The sequence below is a fragment of the Bos indicus genome, chromosome 20 (assembly GCF_029378745.1).
Source record: "Bos indicus isolate NIAB-ARS_2022 breed Sahiwal x Tharparkar chromosome 20, NIAB-ARS_B.indTharparkar_mat_pri_1.0, whole genome shotgun sequence".
NCBI lineage: Eukaryota > Metazoa > Chordata > Mammalia > Artiodactyla > Bovidae > Bos > Bos indicus.
This window is the reverse complement of record NC_091779.1, coordinates 37,285,264-37,301,997: the sequence shown is the minus strand read 5'-3', so window position 1 is coordinate 37,301,997 and position 16,734 is coordinate 37,285,264. Positions and strand designations below refer to the sequence as shown.

At 38.8% G+C, this 16,734-nt stretch overlaps 1 protein-coding gene across 3 annotated transcripts in view; it reads left to right on the top strand.

Moving 5' to 3' along the window:
* The first annotated feature begins 13,581 nt into the window (after positions 1 to 13,581).
* The window catches only part of NIPBL (NIPBL cohesin loading factor), a 204,324-nt gene continuing 201,171 nt past the window's right edge, over positions 13,582 to 16,734 (top strand). For all 3 annotated transcript variants that reach the window (XM_070774754.1, XM_070774752.1, XM_070774753.1), the window contains exon 1: positions 13,582 to 13,889. The gene's annotated coding sequence lies outside the window, so the exon portion shown is untranslated. The remainder of the gene's footprint in view (positions 13,890 to 16,734) is intronic.

Here is a 16,734-nt window from a genome sequence, read left to right as displayed (position 1 = left end):
ATCAAGATTTCTGAAAAATTCACAAATTTTCATTAGCATGAATTATTCTTTATGTTTCTGCAGCTGACTTTTAGAATGTTGTATTTGAATTTTTTAAGCATCTGCCTTCTCAACATCATTGTACTTAAAGAAGTACTGATTATGCTGAAAGCAAAATATGCCCACCAAGAACCCATAGTATCTTCAGGATATTGGGGATGAATATATACATCATAAACAACTCAAGAAATTTCTGGCTCTGCGGCCAAATTCTTGCAATATTTGAGTCTTCTAACTCTGTTAATGTGTATTATGTTCCCTTTTCTGAAACCATGGAAATCAAATCTGAGGGTCCTTTTCAGTAATGTAAGCCTGGAGTAAAAATTGAGATGTGCCCTCTCTGTATAGAGTCCTTGTTTTTTTATTTAATATCTTTATTGAGACAGAATTTATATACATTACAATGCATTCAAGTGTTCAATTAAATGGTTTTTAGTATACTCACAAACATGTTCAATCATTACCACAGTTAACCTTAGAACATTTTCTTCATCACCAAAAAAGAAACACTATCACCACTCCCATTCACTAATTCCCGACACTCCCAACTCTTAAGCAACTACTAATTTACTTTATGTCTCTCTAGATTTCCCTATTCTGGACCTCCATATGAATGCAATCATATAGTATGTGATCTTTTGTGACTGACTGAGCATAATGATTTTAGGATTCGTTCATGTTGCAGCATGTATCTATCATTTCTTTTCATGACTAAATAATATTCCATTGTATGGATACAGTACATTTTGTTACACATTTGTCAGCTGGTAGACATTTAGGTTGTTTCCACCATTTGGTGATTTCTGAATAATGCTACTATAAACATTTGTGTGCAAGCTTCCAGGTGGACATATATTTTCATTTCTCCTAGGTATATACCCAAGAGTAGAATTGCTAGGTTATGTGGCAGTATTGTGTGATAGTTGCTCAGTCGTGTCTGACTCTTTGCAACCCTAGTCCACCTATTCCATGGCTCCTCTGTCCATGGAATTCTCCAGACAAGAATATTGGGGTGGGTAGCCATTCCCTTCTCCAGGCCAGGGGATCTTTCCAACCCAGGGACTGAACCCAGGTTTCCTGCATTGCAGGCAGATGTTTTACCATCTGAGCCACCAGGGAAGCCCAGAGCCTTAAAAGAGGCTATATGGTAACTATATATTTAGTCATTTGAGGAACTGACAGACTGTTTCCCAAAGTGGTGGCACTATTTTACATTCCCACCAGCAGTGTGCATGGTTTCCACTATTTCTGTATCTTTGCCAATGCTTGTTGTTATCTGACTTTCTAATTCCAGCAATTCTAGTGAGTATGAAATAGTATCTCATTGTGGTTTTGGTTTGCATTTCTCTGGTGACTTATGATGTTGAGAATATTTTTTATGTGCTTAGTGGCCATTTGTATTTCTTCTTTTGAGAAATATCTTTTCAGATCTTTAACCTATTTTAAAAGTTGTTATTTTGAGTTTTAAGAGTTCTTGTATATTCAAGATACAGATCCATTATCAGATATATGAATTGCAAATACTTTTTCCCATTTTCTAGTTTTTGTTTCATTGTCCTTCTTGTGTCTTTTGAGGTGCAAGAGTTTTTAATTTTGAAATTCAAGCTGTTTTTTTTTCCCCACTGAGGGGAAAGGGTTGCTCATGCTTTTTTCTCATTTCTAAGAATCCTTTGCCAAATCCAGTGTGATGAAGATTGCCCCTTGTGTTTTCTTCTAAGAGTTTTGTAGTTTTTGCTGTTACATTAAGATTGTTAATGCACTTCGAGTTAATTTTTGCATATGGTATGAAGTAAGGGTCCAACTCCATTCTTTTGCAAGTGGCTAACTCGGTGTCCCAGTACCATTTGTTGAACAACCTAAGAGCAAAGTTTGATCTGTTGTATAATATTCTGATTTTTAAAATTGATTGAAGACTACTAATTGGCTCATAATTGTGCACTATTATATGAGGAAAGCTTAGTAAACTATTTGGACACTATAAAACTACCTACCTTTGAAAAATGAATAGAGTATAATTCCATTATTATGATTTATAACATATGTGGCCCACACATATATGTATTTCTGATTGTTGTGTTTCACTACTGAAAAAATGGGTATTTCTGGACTCTGTTAGGTTTTCATAGTTGTCATTTCAACTCTGGAATGCTAGTTTTCTGTCTTACTAAATTAAGTGACAGGAACAGTGAAGACTGTGATATTACCCTTGACTTAAAGGAATCAAAGTGGAAACCAATGGTGAATAGATATTATGGGAGGGTTGGAAGTAAGAGAAACAGAGTGTAGAAGGAATGACCTAAGTGAAAACAGCAAGAACAGTCAGGTAGATTGGCTTGCGGATTGGAGTGACACCTTGGGGTTAGCATAGCAGAAACTACTTAGAAAGTTTAGACACTGTTACTGAACTTTCTAGATCTGGGTTGTAAATAGTATGTAACGTTAAGAAGAATTTACTTCTTAAAAATGTCATTAACGTCTTCTATTATTCTCTTAAGAAATCAACTACTCTCTTATTCTCCCATTTCTTGGTAAATTGTTAAGAGAAAGAGTAATTGAATAACTTCCAGAAGGCATCTGTTATGTTTAAATAAATGTGTTATGAATAAAAAGGGTTCTTTTAATATATTTTAGAGGGGAAGTGGTGGATTATAAAACCATGGCAAAACCATAACAAACAAAACCAAAACAAACTTTTTCCTTAGAAGTCCTTATAATTTTTTTGGCTCTTTCTCATTTTATAAACTCCCTGGGTTCAACTCTATGGCTTCAACTATCATCTATATGAAGATGACTCTCACGTCTTTATTCCTAGCTCTATTTCCCTGAGTACCCACACATATTTTCAGCTGCTTACTGGATATTTCTTGATCCCCTGGAGCAGGGCATGGCAACCCACTCCAGTATTCTTGCCTGGAGAATCCTCATGGACAGAGAAGCCCGGAGGGCAACAGTTCCTGTGGTCTCAAAAAGTTGGACAACTGAAGCAACTTAGCAAGCACGCACTGGCTATTTCTTACTGGGTGTCTAATAGGCAATTCAGATTTATCCCAGATTTATTCTTACACCTCTCTGCTCTCAGCCTACACTTTCTCCTATATGTATATTTTATTGTAGAGCTAACTCATTGACATCAGACCCAATCTGGAGAACTAAACCTGAATTGCCAGTAAAATGGAACCTGCCTCTCCCTACTTTAATCCTGCTTTACACATTCATTGCTTCCAGGACTCCTGAGTTCTATTTTATCTTTCAAATATATGTCCACCTCTCTAGCCTTGCTCCCATAACCCAGCCTTGTCTCACTTGAACAATTACATTAGCTTTCTTATTGATTTACCTCTCTCCAGCCTCTCTCACATCCCATCTTTCCTTCACTGAGTTTTCTAAGCTTCTGTTTGAACTGAAATTTTAAAAGCCACATCAAGAGTCCAAGTGAGAAAGTTCTGTGTATGAATATGAATACTCAATTGGAATATATTTCTAGGTAGTATGAAACTTCCAGGTTCACACTTTAGCATTTGTTTTCCCCTAATGCAATAGGTACTTTTTTTTTTAATCTGAGAAAAATTGTTTTACAATGTGCAAGACACTTTTTAATGTTAATTTGCAGAGTAATTCTCAAATGTAAATTTTATCATACTGTCCTGGGTGTAAAATTCCTTAATGCAGAATTCTTTAATTCTTACCATATTGAGTGTGGGATAAAATCCAAACACTTTATACTGGAGTAAGCAGATCCCAGACTCCTTACCTAATCTGCATTCTAAACGATTTTCAGGTTGTGAAATACAAAGAACTTTCTAATGCATGTATACCTTTTTCTTTAAAATATTTTTATTGAAGTAGTTGATTTACAGTGTTATTTTCTGCTGTACAGCAAAGTAAATCAGGTATACATATATAAACTCTTTTAGATTCTTTTCCTATATGGATCACTGCAGAGTATTGAGTTCCCTGTGCTATATATTAATTGTTGTTCAGTCACTAAGTTGTGTCTGACTCTTTGCGATTCCATGGGCTACAGCATACCAGGCTTCCCTGTCCTTCACTATGTCCTGGAGTTTGCTCAAACTCATGTCCATTAAGGCAGTGATGCCATCCAACTAAGTCACCCAATATCACTCCATATTAATAGTAGGTCTGTTGGAGGACTCTTGAGAGTCCCTTGGACGGCAAGGAGATCAAACCAGTCAATCCTAAAGGAAATCAATCCTGAATATTCATTGGAAGGACTGATGCTGAAGCTCCAATACTTTGGCCACCTGATTCAGAGTCAACTCATTAGGAAAGACCTTAAGGTGGGAAAGATTGAAGGCAAACGGGGATGGCAGAGGACAAGACGGTCGGATGGCATCACTGACTCAATGGGCACATGTTTGAGCAAGCTCCAGGAGATGTGAAGGACAGGGAAGCCTGGCGTGTTGCAGTCCGTGGGGTCGCAGAGTCGGACACGACCAAGTGACTGAACAACGTGTGTGTCAGTCCCAGTCTCCCAATTTCATACCTTTTTATGTTCCTCTCCCAAAAATTATTTCCCCTTCACTAACATTCAAATTTTACCTCTTCTGTGAAGCTTTTCTCCAAACCTCCAGTATTGCTGGCACTTTCATAGCACTTTCGATACAACTCATAGTCATTTGGGCTTCCCTGGTGGCTCAATTGGTAAATAATTTGCCTGCAGGAGACCTGGGTTTGATCCTTGGGTTGGTAAGATCCCCTGGAGAAGGGAATGTCTACCCACTCCAGTATTCTTGCCTGGAAAATCCCATGAACAGAGGAGCCTGGTGGGCTATAGTCCCTGGGGTTGCAAAGAGTCAGACGTGACTGAGCAACGAACACCTTCAACACTTTCGTATTTATCTCACTGTGTTAAATATATTTGATCTGGTCTTTCTCTTGGCTGTGAGTTGTATGAAGAGACAAGGTTATTCATTTGGATTCACTGTTTCCAGTACACAGGTGCTGGTACATGCTTATTGGATGAAGGACCTATAGTAAAAATATAAATGTAAGTTAAAACACATTTATCTCAACTCCGGATATACAAACTCAAAATTTCTTTAAGAAGCACACTGTCTTCTGTTACTAAGAATTATAGACACATTTATTCAGAAGTCACACTTAACTCTTACCATACTGAACAGTTACATTGTAGTCAGGATAATTTCGAGCCAGCTTTCTGGTGAGCATTTCCCAAAGAATTTAACGTAAGCACAGAATTAAACATTAAATCATTACCAATTCTAAGCTTCTAGCACAAAATAGACATTAAAAAATTTTAACACAAAGCCTGTAAGATGCACAGTAAGTTCTTCAAATTAAAAATACTTTTGCATATATATTATCAAGTACTTCTATAGCTCTTCTAAGTTCATAATAAGCTATTTCTCCTTACATAAAGCAAAAGTTACAAAGTTTGTCTGGGTAAGAGCATGAGAAATCAGCTGAATATATTGCAGAAAGCTAATGAATGTTGATGGTAGAATTAGGAAGAAGGCAGTAGTGAGAAGGTTAGAGAGATGCTTTAGAAGAGATGTAGAATTCAACAGGGCAGGGCCGAGATGATAAACTAGAACCATGATTTCTAAAGCAATATGGATTTTGGTGCTGTTTTTCAAAGAAAAAAGTATTTCAAGTATCTCAAAAGCAGTGTTAAAAACAGTATCCATGTTTGGGTATAAATTCTTGACTAAAATGTTGTATTTAATTTTTTTTAGGGAAATAAAAATTCTTTACTCAGATCTAATTTTGTTCACTAGAAGTCATTTTTTTTTTGGTGCTTTTCTTAATCTGTCACCATCCCCTACTCTGGAATAAAACAAGGTATGAGCTATTTTCTTTCCTTTGGTTTTGAGTTTATTTTCACAGAGTTGTAGATTGTTAAATCTAGGCAGAAAAACATACTCCATATTTTAGACTGTGAAATGTTGACTTTTGTGACAGAGTTAATAGTTTTTACTGAGTTTTGATGAGTTAACCTACTATTATGCTTATCAATAAAGAAATGTTTCATGGCCAACTATTGCCACTTCATTAATGAACATTTTAAAAGATCATTATAGCATTTCCCACAGATGAAAACACTAACTAAATAAAAAGTATAATATGGAATTCTAACAGCCCATATTTATAGCAAGTTACATGTAAAAAAAGCACATAATTAGTAGTAATACTGGTTAAATTCTTTTTTGGCACTAAAATGTCTCTAGGACTGGTATTAGATGAATTTTACTTACTACATATCATTGCTGTGATTAACTGATTTGACACCAGATGACAATATATTGAATGTCAGTATAATGCAGTATTATAAAAGAACTGACTTATAGAGGTTGACAATCTACGTTTTAGTACTCAATACTAAATGATTTGCTTCCAAGTGCCATCTCCTTGGATTCAATGGATTGCATATTCAATTTCTACGACTCTTCATATAATGAAATTAAATCTTTCAACAAGATATTAAGAATTTTATCGAGTTTATAATGAAGACATGCTCTATGTCCTATGGAGATAGTACATGTTCAAGGAGTATTTATAACGAACACTTAAGTAAATATTGTTGTTTAGTCACTAAGTCGTGTCCAGTTCTTTTACAACCCCATGGACTGTAGCCTGCTGGGATTCTCTGTCCATGGGATTTCCCAGGCAAGAATACTGGAGGGTGTTGCTATTTCCTTCTCCAGAGGATCTTCCTGACCTGGGAATGAAACGCACCTCTCCTGCATTGCATGAGGATTCACTACCACTGAGCCACTAGGGAAGCTCCTAAGTAAATATATCTATAGCTAAAGTTTGCCTGAATCTATTGTCTGTGCTTTGCACAAGGTTTCCACATACCTTTCAATGAGTAAGTGGCTATGCTATGCTATGCTAAGTCACCTAGACTACCATTATTTTAGTTTATTAAACTGTAATTGTTTGAGCCTTTAAATTTTGATAGTTAGCTAACACCCAGCTCTTAATATTTGCTTCCAAAAATCATTCTATCAAGGATTTTGAGGTTCTTAGAAGGTATTAAATAACCTGACCGTAGAACTGCCTTTAGCTGCTATATTCCCCCAAACAGCTGAAATGAAACAAGGTATAACTTTAAAATAAAAAATTTTTAAGTTAATTATTTTTGGCTGTGCTGGGTCTTTGTTGCAGCACGGGCTTTCTCAGGTTGTAGCAAGCAGGGGCTATTCTCTGGTTGTGGTGTGTGGGTTTCTCTTTGCAATAGCTTCTCTTACTGTGGAGCTCTAGGACACCCAGACTTGTTGTTGAGGCTCCTCAGTTCTAGGGCACAGGCTCAGTATTTGTCGCACACAGGCTTAGTTGCGCTGAGGTATGTGGGATCTTCCCGGCTCAGGGACTGAACCTGTCTCTTGCATTGGCAGGCAGATTCTTCACCACTGAGCCACCAGGGAAACCCAAGAAGGTATTAACTTTTTGCTTTGTTTATAGAGGGTAATGGGAACAATTACATATAACTTTAATGTAAGATCAATCTATGTACCAACTTTATTTAAAATGTGCCTATTAGAGACTATTATCAGCTTTCAATAAAAATGGATTAAGAAATGGCTTATTGTTACATCTAGTAATTCATCATGTCCTAAGGTACTATTTTTTAGGTTATACTACTGAGACATTTTCCACTTTTATATTAATATTTCTACTTGAATTGGTTCTGTTCAATGGCTAATAAGCTTATCATTACTTTGTTCTGATCCATCTGAGTTTCACCACCTATAGTAGAAAGAAAGCCAATATTAGTTTGCATATTTTACTCATTTAATTTTTAATGTGTTTTTTTTGTTAAGGAATTCTCTTTTATGCTGCACATTCTTTGCAGGGCTGTCCTCAACTTAAGCATAAATGTTTTCTTTCAATTTGCTTCCTGCAAGGTAATTCTGACAGTTACACTGTTACCCTATCCACATCTGATACATTGGTAACCTTCCTATCTTTTTACTTGGCTTTTTGATAGGCTAAACTGAACAGCTGCCACAACAAACTCAAAACAGGAAGTCATGTGGTCTTTCTTTGTACTCCTATCTTTCAGGACTGACTTGGCTCCCTCTGCTGGTTAGTAATATAATTCCTTTCTTAGTTCAATAGGGTTTATATCTTATTGGTGAAATGTAATACTTGGGGTGAATAACTTTGGTTGAGTAATTGAATTAGAGATTCTCATGTCAGTCCTCTAGAATTTTGTGTTTAGCTAAGATTTTAATCAAACTAGATCTTAAATAACTAACTGAAAGGGTACTGGTATCCTATGTATGAAAAAAGCCTTTTATTAACACTCACCAACATCACAATACTGAAATCTAGACTGAAATAAGGTGAAATGGTTAAGTAATGAAATGCTTATATTTTTTAAATGTCTAAATTTTAATTCTTATTTTCTGTTTGGTAGGTAGTCTTCATCCCACTGATCACAGCATACTGGCCTCCCTTGCAATTCTTTAGACAATTCTCTCCTTTTGAATTCTGTACACAATTTTAAGTACACTTACTTAAATATATAGATGAGTTGGATGGCAAGTGAAAGTTAACTATTTACGTAAAGTTAAGAAATTATTCCTTACTTTGGCTAGAGAGAAAACCCTTATTGAAAGTTTGTTATCTTTCAGAGGGGTATCTATTATCTTCAGGGAGTAACTTGTTCATATGATAATTACTTTGTGAAGGTAGCAGTTTGCTTTGAATTTCTATGACTAAGTAATATAAAATCTTCTCTGAAATATACTAGTGCCTCCTCTAAAATTCCTATTTCACAGGCAGTCATAAATTTCTAGCATTTTTTTCATTTTCTAAGGAAGTAAAGGAAAATCTGAACTGTAGATAAAACACTACTTTTTCTGGCCAATATCCCTAATAAAAAATAGCAACCTAGCACACACATAAACAGAATTAATGTTTATACAGATTTTATTATGTGATGTACTCTTAAGATTTTTGATTGCTTCATCTATTTCAAATAAAAAACACTATTCTTAACCCACTGAGTTTATTTCATGACCCATAATGGTACATGACCCAATGTGCATCATAAGCACTCCCTTTATACCTATTTTAGATGTTAAGTTTTCAATGGAGTTTGTATGTTTTCCTTCATTGATAAAATCAATTTTAAACAGTTGTTCCACATTAGTATTAAAATGCATGTAGAGTTTAATTCTCTGGTTCACATTCAGCACATGTGTAGGTTCCGTAAGTTTAGGCTTTCGTGAAGATTTAATGACTTGAAATAATTTTATATTGAATTTATATTTCAGAAGTACATTTTTTGAGGGCCCCACAGTAATGTAATGCACAGTGAAACTTACAGTGTAGTTTAACACATAACCAGTCACTTTGATCCAGGAAAACAAGGCATAGCTACACAAAAATATAAAGAACAATATAGGAATGTCACAGGATTATAAATGGATGGTATGAATAATAAGTTGGACACAATTCAGCGACTGAACAATGAATAATAAAATCTATGAATTTAGAGAAAATCCTTAATTGGAGGTGAGAAAGATTAATGAAAAGACAAAGCCTGTTCTCTCAAAGGCCAACATAAAGAAAGTCATTCAAGTGAAAAACCATTCATTTCTACCATCTTAACAAAAATGGATAAGATATGCTGAATAACTGTCATAAACACTATCACCGATTTGATTAAGGTATTTACTTTGAAAACTTGAAATAGAAACATTTACAGACTGATAATTTTGTAGCTCACACTCAAATCAACATCTATAACTACCTCTTTATCAAAATTTAAGATAAAAATCATCCTAAAGTAACTTTAATTATCCTATATATGAAATAATTTGGGTGGTCTGAAATAATGTACAAAACATATATACACTACGTCTGTTTTTTCAAAATTTGTCTCTGTAAGTTAATTTTATCACTGATAAATGGTAGGCATAATGAGAAGAAAATTATTTTCTAAAATGTTTTACTCCTATCATTTTATGGAAAATTGTATCTTAAAGATATTTTAAATAAAATAACTCATAATTTGCCAACTATACCAATTCCTGTTAATGACATTCAATAGTTAATACTTATAATACATTTTAAAATATTTTATTAAATCTTTTGGAGCTTATTGGTCAAGAATACATATAGGAATATACAGGAATATCTTTGGCAAAAAAGTGAGTAGTGCAACTCAGTACTTAAAGGAGACAATACAAGGTCAGATTAAAGGTTATTGGGCTACCCTATAAAACTAAGAATTGATAAACCAAGGATCTAGCAGTGAAACATAACACCACCATAAATCAACTGATTTTGGACATAAAAGTTTTAAACACTAAGATTATATTAGTAGAGTCTACCTAAGATCTCAACTTGGATATTTAAACTTAGGAAAACAAAACACTAATTGATTTAATGGTTATGCATTGAAACAATTTCATTAGTTCCAAGACTTGGAAAAAAATTGTTATAAACTATTTACAGGTTAAACCACTTAAAGGCAGAGACCCTGTTTTTAATTCACTAATGTTTAGGAGGTGCCTACTGTAAAAGCTAATTATAGCACCTAGTAAGTTCCTATTAAGTAGTGAGCGAAGAAACTAAAAATACTTAAAACTTTAAATTAAATGGTACAACAATGCCAAGACTTCTGTTACCTGAACATGCAAAATTTTCACCTTAACAGTAACATTTAAGGAAGTATATAAGAAGATAATTTTGCTTCTCTAAGAAAACTGAAACATTAGTATTCTAAAAAGGAATGAAAAACACATTCTGAACCATCTGTATATTACTCAAAGCTGTGCTTAATAATGAACAAACTGATTTACTAGACAATGTCTAATTAATTGTATTAATGGTTATGAAATACTTATCAAGATTGTCTTTTCTTGTCCAAAATTTCCATACATGAAATGATTCCCAAAGGCTTATAGCATATATTTTAAAAGTCTTGTTCATCCAACCACTAGGAAGTAAAAATCCTAAATGTTTCAGTTTTCAAAAATTAATTTATCAGTTAACTTATTGGTATACCTGGTGCTTATCATAATAAAGTAAGTAAATGAACAGCAAACTAAAAGGTGAATTAAAATATCCAAACTAAGCCTGACCTCAGCTTTCACTGAACCTTTTCTTCAAAATGAAACTGTAAAAATAAATCTAACTAGCGTTTGCTTTGCTTGACAGCATAATTGAGTAGTAACCAAAGTAGCCATATGTGGTCCTTTAAGCCTCAGAAACACAGCATCTTTTGAATCATTGTGCCGGGCGGCATATATTTTGTGCCCGATATGTACTTGCTGAATGAATTTCTACAGCAGTGCTGGATTTGGACTAAGCCAACCAAATTTTCACATACTTTAACTTAGTGAAAATAGCATGATTTTTCAAGAAAGGGTACAGAATGGATGAAGAATGCAGTTTGATTCAGGAAGAGAGGAAAGCAATATGAATATACTCACATAATCCGATGGATCACATAATGTAGTGTCCCCGAGCAAGCCCATTTATCTAAAAACATGTAACTATCACTAGTTTGTGGGCTTCGGGTGCTTGTAGGGGGCTTTCAATGTCTAGAAGTAGTGCCGTTTTCTAGAACTTTGTAATAAACTTGCTCTTTGCCCCCAGGTTTTCTTTTGTTTTCACACACCTTTCATAAAAGTTCTCTGTAGCATATAAGTATATATACACGTAAGAAATAGAGTTCAGAAACGGGTGTATGTGTGGGGTGAGGTCAAGGCCCTTATAATCATCGTTCATTCATTAACCAGCTATTAAGCAAATACTGTGTCAGGCAGTATTTTCTACACAAAACACCAGTTTGGGGCGGGCCGGGGAGGAGAACCTCGCCCTCCCGGGGCTTACATTAATTATTCTATCGGTACAAACAGATGAGATAAACAAGCATGATAAGTAGAATGCCTGCGGGACAAAAATGAGGAGGGAATCGGGAACGTCCAGTTTAAAGAGAAGCCACAGAGCCCCGAGGAGACAGCCGAGCAAAACCCTGAAAGTAAGAGAGAAACTCTGTGGCACTCGGGGAAGGAGCCAGGCAGAAGGCGGAGCAGACACCCTGCTGGCTCCGCGACCGAGGCGAGGCGGCTCCCCGCGCCCCACCGCGCGCACCGCCTTCAGGCCGTGGTCAAGGCTTCGGCTCTTACTCCCGGCTAAGCAAATGCCGGCTCGAGAGACGTGTAAGATCTGATTTAGTCCTTGTAGCGATCTCTGAGGCAAAAGGAATGGCCCGCGGGCAAATTTGCCTGTTTAACTTTCAGCGTACTGGTACACAGACAAATACAGTTCACATACAACTTAAGTAAACTCATGATAATATAACACAAATTTCGTCCCATTTGAATAAAATCCGCTTACCTAGGCACTTTTACCCGAAGAATAGCACCCTCTAAATTTACAGAAGTAAACTTAATAGTGAACTGTATGACAAAGTTATTTCAGGTGTTTCAGTAAGAGACTACAGAAGGCTCGGTACTGTACACAAAATCGCATCTGTACTCCAGCCTTGGTCAGGACCTCTGTTTCGAGCGTAAAGAGGAAAACGATGTCTGAAATCGGCGGGCCCCAGGCCCGCAGTCCGCCGGCTCTCCCCGCGCGCTCGGCTCCACCCACACCTAGAATGGGGCGCGCTCCGGGCCCACCGCGGGCCGGCTCCTCGCTCGAACAGCGTCGCCTACAGGCCTTTATCCCGACTGCGAGGCAAGAGCCAAAACCACCGCCAACAAAAAGCTAGCCCAGAAAAGACCGCATATTTCCAGAAATAAATGCATTACAAACACGATTCCAATTCAATCCAGCTGAGAATCTTCGCCTCCTCCAAGGGCTGCGTCCTTACTCCGCAGAAATAATGCAGAGACGGGCGTAAAGTCCGGCCTCTCAAAAAGAGAGAAGAGTGTACAATACGATACATCCATCCACCCGGCTGCAGGGACACCATTTAAAAAATGCTCGGTCGCCGTCGGATCGCGGGCGTCCTCTACGTGGCCGCCCCGAGCTCGGCTCCCGAGAGCTAATGACGAGCAGCTGGGGCGGCGTGCGTGGCCTGCGAGCCGGTCCGGGCCTGAGCGCCCCCCACGCACACGACCACCACCGAGGCTCAGGGCCCGCTCCGGCCGGCCTCCAGGAAAATAAAGACCGAGAAGACCCGGCCCGCCCGTGCCACAGCGAGAACGCCGCTCCGTAGGATCGACACTAAAAGGCAGCGTCCACAGCCGCCCCGACGAGAAGGGCGCGGAGGAGAGGCCCCCGCCGCCTCGCTGCCGGGCGCCTCCGGGCCCCAGGTGCGGTGCGGAGCTGAGCGGCGCGGGCTGTGCAGTGCGGCGCGGCCGAAGACGCGAGCCCAAGTGGCGGCGGCGGCGCGGCGGTGGCGGAAGTGGAGTGGGGAAGAGGGGGTGGTTGTTAGTGTTTGGCGCCGGCGGAGGGAGTCATTCCTGCAGCTGCACTTCCGGTCGGCATTTTGTTCTGAGAGGGAGAGACGGAACGAGAGAGAGACACACACAGGGCTCCTTCCCCCCCCGCCCTCCCCCCCCTCCCTCCGTCGGTACCGACTCACCCGACACCACCAAGCCGCAGGGAGGGACGCCCCCGCCGACTGGAGGATTGGTTCCCGGGCCGGCGGCGATGCCCCCCCGGTAGCTCGGGCCCCTGGTCGGGTGTTTGTGAGTGTTTCTATGTGGGAGAAGGAGGAGGAGGAGGAAGAAGAAGCAGCGATTTGTCTTCTCGGCTGGTCTCCCCCCGGCTCTACATGTTCCCCGCACTGAGGAGACGGAAGAGGAGCCGTAGCCACCCCCCCTCCCGGCCCGGATTATAGTCTCTCGCCACAGCGGCCTCGGCCTCCCCTTGGATTCAGACGCCGATTCGCCCAGGTAAATTCCTGCTCTTTATTTCGGCGGCGGCGGCGGCGGCGCCAGGTCCTCAGCGTCTCTCCTCCTCGCTCCCCTCCCCGCCGTTTCCTTAGCGGCCCCAGGTCTCCTCCACGGGCGAGTCTAGAGTTCGCTCCTCTCTGGTGGCAGCCGCCCTGGGTGGCGGTGGTTTTGTACCCTCTCCCGGCCGGCTCCGGTGGCGGGGACTGGGCTCCTGCCGGGCGGCCGGGGAGGCGTAGGCCCGGCGGAGAGTGCAGGCCGCGGGCCAGCGGAATCTACTTGAGCTCGGGGATTAGGAGAGCTCCGGGCTGAGCGGAGCTACCGCTGGTCGGTGACAGGCCTCGCCCGGGAGAAGAGCTGTAGCTAGTGAGGAGGCGGAAACAATACAACTAACAGCAAATGTGCCCTGACCGTCCCCATATTTACAACTTTCCTGGTCCGGGAGTGGGGAACGTCCCAGTGAAACAAACAACCCCCCTTCTTCCCCCTGTGACCCCATGAAGGGAGGAAGTAGTTTCAGTTAGTGAGACAAATGTAAATACTCAGACACGGATCCAGTGGTAATTCTTTTCCCGTGTAAAACTTGTTTGGACGTTGGAAAGTTAATAAAGACTCATTTTCTTTTTAAGGAGAATTAAATCGTCCACATGAATATTTAATAGAGAAAACCATAGTATAGTAGACACTGCATATGACCCCCCCACCCACGCAAAGCGCTTTTATGTTGTTGTTTGACAGTGTGTTGCACATGGACTTTTTATTCAGAGACAAGTATAAAGTACTTGACAGGTTTACCCTGCCACTTTATATTTGTGTGCGTTATATAAGGACAGTTTTAAATGATTGTACGTGAAACACTCAGGTACTTCCTGATCTAAACGTGTAGAAGCTTAAAAAGGTTTTTAAGTGTTCTGAGAATTGCGGTGAGATACAAGTACATCCAATTTTCTTTAAAAGGACAGAAATGAAGTTATGCTTAAAATCCCTGGGAGGTTAAAAAAAAAATGTGGAAGGTGCCATCCTTTCATGTCAGGGCAGATCTTCTTGAGGTCCCAGGATTGTCATTGGCTGTTTGTGCCCATGATGTTTGACTGTGTAATGAGAGAGGTGTCATTTTAATAGGTCAAATGTATCTGTAAATGCTGGAGAAAAATATCAATTTTATCTTAAATTCTAGCTCACAAGTAAGTTAAGTGCTTGGAGCTTGTTTGTGGAGGCGTTGATAATGTAAGTTGGTATAAGGGAAAAGCCAGTTTAAAAGTCCTCAGCCATACAAGTTGCATAGAAAAATAATTGTTCCTGGGTTAGACTGTTTTGATACTTTGTCTCATATTCACTGAAGGAAAACTTTCATTGGTTAAAATGAAGCAACACTGATCAACAAAGTCCCTTGTTTTATTAGTGAGTGTTACGTTGGTTCAAATTTTTTGCATCTCATTAAATTATGTCATCGTAGAATAAGTAACTTTTCTGAAGGTGATTTTTGAGTTTAGCCTTATGCTTAAAGTAAATTGTTCCACATTTCCTGCAAACGTATGGATAAATGTTAGAAAGAGTGAAGTTAATATAGCTGTCACGTACTAGGCATGTTTTTAATGCTATAAATCCGTGTAGTAGTCAGTAGCGTGTCCGTGATTTGTATTGGTCAGGGAGCAGTTTGAATTTTAAAAAGCCTGAAGCTCCTGCTGAGCCCCAATCCCGGCCTCCCTCCCTCCCACTAATCTCCCATTCCTGTCTTTGTGCTGCCTGCTCCTGTTAGACACTGTTTGCTACAGGGCCTCAGGCCTACACTGGGTGGGGGGCACGCGAATGGGGACTGGGGAAGGGTTTCGGGGGGAGAGGAGAATACGGAAGGTAGGAACAGTTCGTTTCTTAAGCGGAGGATTTGAGGGTGAGGGGGCGGGGTAAGGGCTTCAATATTAATGTTGAAAAAGGCCCTGATAAGAACCTGTGATTGTCTTTACAACTTTATTTAAATAAAATACAGAGATGTATGTCAAGGGATGAACATCCTTCAATTAAATGTAATGGAAAGTGGAGTTCTGCTTGCTTAGTTTTCATCAACAGGAAAAACTTATCTTTCGCGTTTTATAGTTATAAAGGGAGCTTTCTTACACGTTTGAATCAGTATGTCATACTGATTTTTTTGTTGTTACTTTGGCATTATAGTGAATTAGTTCTTGTTAGACCTTATTTTCCTAATTCTACATATTTGGTAATAAGTAAGTAATACAGGTTGTATGATACCTTTCATTCAGATAGCATAAATACTTCTTTTAAGTAGGTTGAAAATATTTTGTTTGGTCCAAACCAGTTAAATAGGTTATTTTTAAAGGAGAAGATATTGCGAAACTTTAGTAAAACCTAAACTTGAACTTTACATTCTTGATAACTTAGTTGGAAAGAATAATTTGTTTCCCTAGAGATTATGAATAGTCTGCTGTACTCTCCTGTATTGGTTGGAATACTCACCAGGGCTAATCTTGTATTTCTTTCTTTTTTTTTTTTAATTCAGCAGAAGGAAACAGCTCTAAGTATTCCACAGATCTTACAGTGCTAGTTATATTATTTGGGTAAATACTTTATGGTATACCTAGAGGAAATTTCAGCAGTATGGTTTATTGTTTCTTTTGAGTCTGCAAAGTTACTAGTAACTTACAATAATTACTTGAAAAGAAAATAGTTTTGAAGTATATCATGAAAGTCTAGTAAATCAAGTTAAAGTTGAATAGTAAATAATTACTTCTAGTATTTTGAGATGAGTGTATCGGATGTTTCCTTTTGAAAGCCATTCAACAAATTTGTTTACTATAGTTGTTCGAAAGCTTTTTGAACCTGTGCTAGGGAT